At 39.3% G+C, this 11,011-nt stretch overlaps 1 protein-coding gene across 1 annotated transcript in view; it reads right to left on the bottom strand.

Moving 5' to 3' along the window:
- Cd22 (CD22 molecule) overlaps positions 1 to 10,677 on the bottom strand; it is a 27,421-nt gene extending 16,744 nt beyond the window's left edge. Inside the window, exon 1 of the mRNA XM_015497129.2 lies at positions 10,595 to 10,677. The gene's annotated coding sequence lies outside the window, so the exon portion shown is untranslated. The remainder of the gene's footprint in view (positions 1 to 10,594) is intronic.
- Positions 10,678 to 11,011: the final 334 nt, after the last annotated feature.

The raw sequence follows: 11,011 nt of genomic DNA on the forward strand, positions 1-11,011 counted from the left end.
AATCATATGATTTGGTTATATATATATATATATATATATATATATATATATATATATATATATATATGTAATATAATTAGTCAAGGCTATTTGAAGTTTTTCCTTAAGGTCAAATGTTAATATACTGACATAAACCAAAGTTTAATCTATATGTTAAAAAAAATGAGGATTTCTTAAAACATTGAATTACCTATAACATTGTGTTTATTAAGTATTGGGTTTTTTTGAGCAAGTAATCTTAAAGGAATTAAGGATTATATAATTATGGTTAAATAACAACTGTTATTTTAAAATATTATGTTATTTCCTTAAGAGCTAAACTTAATTAATATAAAATTATCAAGGTAATTATGGTGCTACTGCTATTATTTATATATTAAATATGTTCATATCTTCCAGGTATACAAGTTTTAAGGTAGAAACTTTAAAAGAACTTTATATCAAGCTGGTGTTCTCCAAACTAAAGTTGTATGGTAATTTGGGGCTTATAAAGATGATAAACTTTATTGGAGATTTATTTATAACATTTAATGTTCTATAACTGGACCTGTTATCAATAAGATCTAAAGTTTTATGTTACTTTTTATACTGGGGTACAATTTATTTATTTATTTTAAATATTTTTTAGCTGTCAATGGACCTTTATTTTATTTATTTATATGCGGTGCTGAGAATCGAACCCAGTGCCTCACACATGCTAGGCAATCTCTCTACCACTGAGCCCCAACCCCAGCCCTACTGGGGTACAATTTAAATGTATTTTTAAGTTAATGAGAGCCTAAGGTATGTAAAGGTTAATATTGTAGAACTCAAACATTTTGCAACTTTTCCACAAAAGGTTAAAAGTTCTCAGCCTTTCTGCAATTCATGTTTTAAATGTAATATCATATTGTGTTAGCTAATATTCATGTGACTTCAAGCAACAATATATGTAAACTTTATAAAATGATATTTTAGAAACAAAAATCAGATTCACAACTAGAACAGCTTACTTAAGATTTATAAAGAGCTCTGCCTTACCTGAGATAAGGCTCTCAATACTTTTCATCCATCTTAATACTTGTCAGATGACTCCACAGCAGGCCAGACTTCAGTTCATTTAAAGTTGTATTGAAAAGATTGATTTTTGTTGTTAAGATTACTAGGATCTCAAATAGGGATTATAATATAACTCAGTCGAAGTCCAAGGTAGATATTACACAAACTAAATATGTTTTTACTCTGGTTAATTTTATTTTGTATTTTCCTTATAAACTGTCTAAATGTTGCCTGTTAATATTTTGCAGGTATTGCTTCAAGAACACACAACCTGGGTTAATTTAAGATAATAAGCCTTCACTCAAAGGACAGATAGGATAGCACAGACCCCAATTAATGTGAGATTATAGACATTAAAGTTAAATCCCAGTATTCTTAACTTAAGACTGGTGAGACTGACTTGTAGATGTTTAAGATCAAGACTTAAAAATTAAAGTTAAATTAAAAGGGACCAAGAACCAATATTTGGCTCTTGCCCTCCGAGTCAGTGTAAACCCAGGGAACAGGGAACTTCTCTAAAGAGCTTTGCAACTTTGGGCCCCATAACCTCCAGATCAGGGAGATTAATGAGACCCCTGTAGAACAGAAAGCCAATCGATGCACTTGCCATGAAGAGGAGGGTTATTGGAGAAGGGAGATATCCCTGGTGCTTCCAAGGGAAGCCACATGGTCTGCAAGACCTGGATCCCTCCTAGTGCAAATGGCACTAGCAGAACTAAGAAATTGCTCTCAAGTCCCCACAAGAGTGACTCCTATGGAAACTCAGCTGACTCTTAATAATAGAGAGAAACAAAAGTCATTTTGACTTGCTTCATCCTAAACACCTAACAAAAATAGTTAAAACCAAAAGATAGCCACTCCTGGGCATTTAAAGATAAATAATAATAGTTAAATATAACTTAACCTATACACTTATGTTAGCCCCCAAGATAAGTAAGACTGGAGGCTACAAAGAGGGATTCTCAGGCAGGAATGCCTGATAACTATCAAAAGAAACTATCAAGAGGAACTGCCAGAGTCAGAAGTTTTTAGTTAATTTAAGGCCTGCAGATATTCCTAACCTACACAGGTAAGCTTGATGTTTGTGAGTATGACTATCCAGCCCTAAGTAACAGAAATAAAGGGTTCTCTACTAGACATGGAGGTCATACCAGCAAAAATTTTACAAGATCAGATGACATTGAGTAGCTTAACTACATCTCATGGGGATAGACATCTACAACATTAAAAGTTAAATGTTGTGTTTACATTCCTGATAATTCTAAAGATGTTAAAAATTTACATTCCTATATAAAGGCCTTGTCCACTCTGGCCTTATTATGGGGACAGCTTCTCAATCTTCACACCTCCTGGTGAGAAAATATTAACTTCTGCCATCTTCATGATATTCATTAACATGTTCCAGAGGCAGCAATATTTGTTCAGTACTCATGTATTTTGTTTCTCTTTCATAGAAGCACCCATCCTCACAGAACTTTACAACCTGTTCTTCCCCAACCAAACTTCAATCTGACCTGAACCCCACATCGCCCCCTCTCAGCTCCGAAGAAGCCAGAACAAGCGCCACCCCTTTCCTTACAACAGTGAAGCCAGAAATAGATAGACAGTCAATATAGATAGGTAAATCTAGTCAGGTCGGATCAGGGGGCCAGTTTTGGGTGAGTCCAAGAGGGATTAAAATTGAAATGTAACCTGAGGGATTAAAATTCCTTCAGAGCTCTTCCTCTACCCTATCAAAGATTTGAAAGGGACACATAAGACAAGGGGGAATGATGAACCCAGCTAAATTCTATCTTAAGATTGGGAGACATCTCATCACAAAGTCATGAAAAGTTAATTTCTGTTTTACTATAAATTACTGCGATTTCTAAACTTGCTTGGAATGCCTGCCCATGCCTTGAACTCACCCGTGTCTGGTTTTCCCTGACCAGATAACAACCCTCTCTGAAACCCTATTGGTGCCTCATAAATTCTGATATTGGGATCTAAATTTATTTCCTAAGTGCTGAACCATTTAGACCATTAAACTACTACCTGCCTTTGTATTATGCTTGTCAAAATCCTGTTATCTGTAAGTTCTCAAGACACCCACCTTTTTGCAACTTTTTGTGTTATAAAACTGCACTCCTAGAGAGCTGGGGTACTGTTCTCTAACCCACGGATTTTGGGAGAGACAGTCTCGGCTGGTTGGGATTACAAGCTTGCTTTAATTTGATTTAAAATTGGAGTTGGTGGTCTTTTCTTTGTGTCATGGTTTAACATACCAAAATCCATAGCTGCTCAATTCCTTCATATATAATGGCATAGTATTCGCATATCACCTACACATATCCTTCTGCATACTTCAAGTTCTTTCTAGATCACTTATAATACCTGATACAATGCAAATGCAATGTTGATAGTTGTCGTACTGTATTGTTTAAGGAATGATAACAAGAAAAAAAGTCCATACATTTTTATTTTAGATGCAATCATGGTAAACCTAATTACATTTCCTTTCTTTCTTTCTTTCTTTCTTTCTTTCTTTCTTTCTTTCTTTCTTTCTTTCTTTCTTTCTTTCTTTCTTTCTTTCTTTCTTTCTTTCTTTCTTTCTTTCTTTCTTTCTTTCTTTCTTTCTTTCTTTCTTTCTTTCTTTCTTTCTTTCTTTCTTTCTTGTGATGGTGGGGGGTTACCAGGATTGAACTCGGGGTACTTGACTACTGAGTCACACCCCCAGCCCTATTTTGTATTTAATTTAGAGACAGGGTCTCACTGAGTTGATTAGCACCTTGCCTTTGATGAGGCTGGTTTTGAATTTGTGATCCTCCTACCTCAGCCTCCCGAGATGCTGGGATTACAGGCTTGCACCACCTGCTCAGGCCTAATTACATTTTCAATCTATGATTGATCGAATCTGTGGATACCAAACCTGTGGACCCAGAGAGCTGATGGTGTTTTTCCCTATTTCTTCTACTAAGTACAATTAAAACCCCTGATATTATAAAACAAGCATATAAAGACTGTGAGGTAGACAGAAGGCAGACAGATTAGGGGTCTTGGGACACAGGAATAATATGTTATGAATTCCCTGGATATTTTTTTTTCTTCATATGTCCTAGACTGGATGCTGAAGAAGATAACGCTGGGGGAGAAAAAAAATCCAGCAAAACTCTATTTTAGCCAAAGAAAAAACAAATAGGCATCCAAAAAAGAAAATTCTTTCTGCCAGTAAGTGCCATACTCCAACCAAATCACACACACACACAAACAATCCGGGTAGCCTCACCCCCACCTCTGCTGGCAAAAGCTGGGTGGGGGCCTGGACCTGCACCCTTTCCAGGCTGTAACAAAGACCCCTAGACCACTCCCCATGCTAAACAGGAGTGATGTCAGAGAAGGTTGAGAGAAGAGTTGGGAACTTCATGCCCCCAGGACCTTCTAAAACTAGTAAGTAACTTCAGCAAGTTGAAGAAAGTATGATCAACACAAAAATTAGTTGCATTTCTTTATACTAAAAATGAACTTGTTTAAACCGAAATTTGAAACACAACTCCACTTACAATGGCTAAAAATTACTTAGATATAAATCTAACAAAACATATATAGGATGTGTACCCTAAAAACTAAAAATACTGCTTGCTGAAAAACATCAAAAATTCTAAGTAAATGGAGAGATATACCATGTTTATGAATCATAGTAATGATGTCATTTCTTCCCAGACTGTGAAACAGATTTAATAAAAGTACTCTCAAAATCCAGGAAGCCTTTTTATAGATATATTCAAGATTATTCTAAAATTCATATGGAAAGAAAAAAGAACAAGAATAGAAAAAATTCTTGGAAAAAAAAAAATAAAAGGAAATCATTCTATCTGATTTCAAGGCTTTTTATAGAATTAATATATGTAACGAAAACTGTGTGTAATTGGTGGAGATATAGACACAGATCAAAAGAGCAGTCAAGAAAGCCAAAAAACAGCCCGGTACAAGTAGGGCCAACTGATTTTTGACAAAAGGCAAGCAATTCAAAGGTAGAGAAACAGACTTTTCAACAAATGGTGATAGAACAATTGGTCATTCATAGGCAAAAACATGAACTTCAACCTAAACTTTGTACAAAACTTAAAGTGGACAATAGATTTACATGTAAAACATGAGTCTATAAAACTTTCGGAAGGTAATATAGGAGAAAATATTTAGGACCTAGTATTTGATGAAGTATTCTTAGACATGACACCAAAATCATGGTCCCTAAAAATTGATTAATTAGACTTCATCAAAATTAGCAGTTTTAACTCTATGGAGAACACCATTAAGAAAAGGAGGGGATTGGGGCTGGGATTGTGGCTCAGCGGTAGAGCGCTCACCTAGCACGTGCGAGGCCCTGGGTTCAATCCTCAGCACCACATTAAAAAACAATAAAGATATTGTGTCCAACTACAACTAAAAAATAAATATTAAAAAAAAAGAAAAGAAAAGGAGGGATGAATTACATTCTGGAAGGAAATGTTTGCAAATCTTATATCTGACAAAGACCTCGTATCTAGAAGGAATATATAACACATTTTTTAAAAAAACATTAAAATGACATAAATAAAATGATCCAATTAGATGAGCAAAATGAAGAGACATTTCGCCAAAGAGAATATAAAGACAGAAAGTAATCACATAAAAAGATGTTCAGCACCATCATTCTTTGGGGAAAAGCAAATTAAGAACACAATGGGAAACCACCATGACATATCTATTAAAACAACTAAAATTAAAAATAGTAGCATTATCAAATGCTACAAGCTAAATCTTTTCTCGATTGCTAGTGTGCATAAAAAATTATGCAGCCACTTTGGGAAAAAAAATTCTCAGAACAGTTCCTCAAAAGCTTACGCATTGAATTAATATAGGATTCTACACTTGCTATACTCTTAGGTATACAAATAGCCAAGATAGAAACAAGAGTTGAGTTATTCATGAAATAACACATTATTGTTATTGTAATAATAATATTGTTATATTATTCATGAAATACAAAAAGAGGAAACAATGCAGATCTCCATCAAGTGATGAATGAACAAATGGAACATGGTATATACACACAACAGAGTATTATTTGGCAATAAAAAGTGAGGAAGGTTTGATAATAGATGCTACAATATGATGACCCTTGAAAACATTAAATGAAAAAAATTACAAATGCCTCATACTTATGATTCCATTTACATGAAGTGTCTAGAAAAGAAAAATCTATAGAAGCAAGAAGTAGACTGAGTGGTTGCCCAGGGCAGAGAGTGGAGGGGGTTGGCTGTTCATGGGAATGGGATTGTTTGGGGGTGATAAAATGTTCTAAAATTGGTTGTGGTGATTTTCATAACTCAATTAATATACTTCAAACAATTGAATTGAAATGGAACCACCATTTGACCCAGTTAGCTCATCCTCAGTATATACCCAGAGAACTTAAAATTAGCATACTACATCAATGTTTATAAAGCTCAATTCATAATACCTAAGTTATGGAACCAACTTAAGTGCCCTTCAACAGATGAATAGATAAAGAAAATGTGGTCATATGCACAACGAAATATTACTCAGCCATAAAGAAGAATGAAATTATGGCATTTGCCAGTAACTGGGTGGAACTGGAGACTATCATGCCAAGTGAAATAAGCCAGTCCCCCCCAAAACAAAGGCCTATTGTTCTCTCTGAAAGGTAGATGCTAACACACAGTGGGGGAGGTGATTAGAAGTTCATTGGATTAGACAAAGGGGAATAAAGGGAAGAGAGGGAGGATGGGGACAGGAAAGATAGTAGAATGAATCATATAGAACTTTCCTATGTTCATATATGAATACACAACCAGAGAAACTCCACAACATGGACAATCACAAGAATGGGATCCTAATTAGAATGAGTTATACTCCATGTATGTATAACATGTCAAAATACAATCTACTGTCATGTATATCTAAAAAGAACAAATGTATATCTAAATCTAAAAATCTAAAAAGAACAAATCTAAAAAATCTAAATCTAAAAAGAACAAATGTATATCTAAAAAGAAAAAGAATGAGCAAGGACAGAGACAGCTCACAGAAGAAGATTAACAGGTGGCAACTCACCACACAGAAAGATGCTCCACATCACTGGCCATTAGTGAAATGCAAATTAAGGCCATGACAAGAGATCAGTACATGCTTATTAGAATAGCTAAAATAAAAATAGTGCCAACACCCTGGGCTGGTAGGAGACAGTGAGCCTGGGTCGTTCACACGTTGCTGGTGGGAATGCAAAACGGGACAACCGCTCTCAAAAAAGAGTTTGTCAGTTCCTTTAAAAACAGAAAAAAACACCTATCAGTTGATGAAGCAATTACACTTCTGGGCATTCTGTCAACAACAACAACAACAACAACAACAAACTTACATCTGTACAAAAACTTATTCAAATTATTCATTTCAGCTTTATTTGTAATAACAAAAAATTGGAAGCAAACAACATGTCTTTCAAGAAGTGAGTGTTTAAAAGAATTGGGAAGCATCCATACCAGAGAAGACAGTTGTCCTTCAGTATTTTGGGATGATTAGGTTCCAGCATCCCCAGCAGATACCCAAATCTGTGGATGTTCAAGTTCCTTATATAAATTGGTGGTGTTATTTGCATTCAACTACGCAAATACATTAATGTATTTATTTTATTTTATTTTTCTATTGCTATGCTGGGGATCAAACCCAGAGCCTTACACATGCTAGACAAGTGCTCTACCACTGAGCGACATCCTCAGCCCCTCATATACTTTAAAGTCATTTCTAGATTACTTAGAATACCTAAACCAATGCAAACGCTGTGTAGATAGTTGCTGTAATGTATTGTTTAGAGAAAATGACCAAAAAATGACATCTTCATTAAAAATGCAATTTTTTTCCAAATACTTTTGATTCATAGTTGGTTGAATCAAATGTGGAACCTGCAGATATGGAGGGCTGGCTGTACTCTGTAGCTGGGAAAAGGAATGGAGTATTGATATGCATCCACACAGATAATTCCGAAGGTCATTTTAGTGAGTGAAAAACACCAGTCTCAAATGGTCATACCCTGTAACACTCTTCAGAGGGCAAAATTACAGAGATGCAGAAGAGATTACTGGTTGCCAGGGGTTAGGGATGGTGGAGAAGGAGGAGGGGGGAGCTCTTTGGGGAAAGGAGTAATTCTGTACCTTGATTGCAGCGATGGGTCTACATGTGCAGACACAATAAGAACGATGTGGGGTCATCCACGTGCATTATGCCAAGGTCAGATTCCTGGTTGTGATATTGGACTGTAATTATGTAAGGAGCATCTACAGAGGGGAACTGAGTGAAGGGCACAGAAAATCTCTCTGTTCTATCTTTGCAACTTCCTGTGAGTCTATAATTATTTCAAAATAGAAGATTAAAAAAAAAAAAAAACAGCGATCTCAGTGTGGGACTGAGATCTTCCAGCTCCCAAAAGTCTCAGGCAGGGGACTCACTGGATTGCTGCTCATCACCTGGGAAGAGTATCTGAGGATTCTGCTGGCCACAATGCCAGGAGGAAATTGGGTGACAGGATGTCACCCAATTCATTTCTGGAAACCTCGTGGAGAAGGCGAAGACTGGGGTGCAGGATTCCCAGGAGAGGTAGTTTTGATGCCCTTGCTAATCCTTTCTTCTTTTTTTTTTTAAATATTTTTTTAGTTGTAGTTGGACACAATACCTTTAATTATTTATCTTTATGTGGTGCTGAGGATCGAACCCAGTGCCTCACCCCTGCTAGGCAAGTGCTCTGCCATTGAGCCACAACCCAGCCCCTCCTTTCTTCTTTTATTTGAATGATGTATATGGTCTCCACTTGGGGTGACCTGACTGTCAACTCCTACTAGGGAAGCTGCGGAGCCAGGCAACTAGACTGCCACTCCCCGCCTGGCTGAGGGACTGTTAGTGCCTTCCTCGAGGGGTCAGCAGACTCACACAGGGTCAGTGCTCTGCAGCACCTGCCCCTGGGAAGAGCACGTGGTTACCAGACCTGGGTTCAAATGCCAGTTCTCCATTCGTCACAGTGCTATCCCCTCAGTTTCTGTCTAAGGATGACATTGATGTCACCGAGTTCATGGGTGTGTTGTGGGATCACCCTTTACCATGGTCACAAGCTTTGTAGCACTGTGTGCTAGCTGTCACGGAAAGGGCACTCTGAAAAGGGAGCTGTTGTTATTATAGACATTGTCACTTGCTCTGTTGAACAAGGCTCCATGGTGACATTGGTTTCCTCCCCTCTGGATATCCGACCCTAGCCTGAGTTTGATAGAGAGGGCTTTTGAGACCAAATTGATTCCCCTCCTTGTGCCCAGGGAAGATATTCTAAACCAAGTGAGTTTGTGGGCGGGGTCTTCTGCTTGGCTGCTGTTCTGCCTGGGATGAGGTTGTCACCTCCTATCTGGGGAGCAGGTGGAGTTGAGAGTGAAGGATGGAGAAGGCAGGAGGTTTGGCTATTCCTGCACTGTGAGCTCCCACGGGGGCCCATCCAGAGCCCAGTCCTCCTCCAACCAGGGACCCTGCCTGGATGAGGCTCGGGAGTAGCAGCAGCAGCCTGGAGCCCTTTCATCCAGGAAGATAATGGAGATGCCTGCCCCAAGCACCGTCCCAGGGACAGGCTGGGGGTGGGGTCCTCTGAACCAGAAGTAACTCAATGTCAGGAGTTGATAGGAGGAGAGTTGTCCCTGGTGCCTGGGTGACCTCCCTCCTGCGTGTGGCAGCCCATCCCTCCCCGCATCTGACACCATGAGACCTGCTCAGTTCTAGTCTGGCCCGCCCACAGCTCATCTCTGGAGTTTATCTGTGTCTCTGATTTGGTGGCTGTGAGTCACTGGGTCGCGGGTTCTCCAGGGAAGGATGCCATCAGCCTTTCCGGTCCCCAGCAGCCCCTCCCCGGCCCTGAATGAGGCCAGAACACACCACTCTTGTGTTCCCCACTGAACCTGTCTTCTCTCTTCCTCTGGCACCTAAGGAACAGGGGAGTCGCCTCTGGTTTCCCTTCCTTGGGAATCCCCTTCTCCCATCTCTTCCTCCTCTAGGGTCCTGGCCTGGCCCCTCTCTCCATGTCCACTTCCTCTGTCTTGGTCACCGCTGCACCCTACCTATGCCGCTGCCAGTAGGTCTGCTACACCTCGAGCCTGCCCAGGACACTTCTCTGAGTCCCATTCTCCGGTGGCTTCCCGACTCACTCAGAGTAAAAGCCCACGCTCTGCCCCTGGCGTAGAAGCCCCCTGATCCAGGGCTTGGCAGCCTTGGGCTCCCTCGTGGCTCAGACTCCCTAGTTTCCTTCTTGTTCCACGAGCACCACAAAGACACTCCCACCATGGGCCTTTGCCACTGATTTTTGATGTTCCTTGGACCCACATTTCTCAGAAGCCCCCAGAGCTCCCCCTCTCCCTTCCTTCTGGGCTCCACTCAAAGTGACTCCTCTTCCTCACACGCAGGTTTGTCCCACACATTCGCCTCCCAACCTGCTCGGGCGCCATATTGGTACGATTACCATCTAAAGTACAACAATGTGGCACTTGCTGACCTCATTGTTGTCTGTCTCTGTCTCACAATGTCAGCTCCAAGAGGCAGAGGTTGGTTCTGTTGGGGTCCATCCACAGGCCTGGCTAAGCACGTACTGAGTTCTGGAAGGGTCCAGGAGCTGGGTGAAGAAAGTCCAAGAGCGTGAATCCTACTTGGGTATCATCTTGGAGTGTCCGTCTCTCCTAAGGGATGGTCTTTGCCATCAGATGACTTCACCGTTTCCCAAACTTTAGAGATTTTCCCACAATCTTCAAAACTTGGGTTCTGTCTGCAAACCTCGGGAAATATTTTCATTTAATACATTTCTTTAAAACAACTCACTTGATTTTTTTATTCTTTTTAGCTTAGTCTCCTCCAATGCTTTTATTTAATCACTTATTTTTAAATTGCCAGTTGGGTACGCTGGTTTCCTTTTGTT

This window comes from Marmota marmota, unplaced genomic scaffold, assembly GCF_001458135.2.
Source record: "Marmota marmota marmota unplaced genomic scaffold, marMar, whole genome shotgun sequence".
In the NCBI taxonomy this organism is placed as follows: domain Eukaryota; kingdom Metazoa; phylum Chordata; class Mammalia; order Rodentia; family Sciuridae; genus Marmota; species Marmota marmota.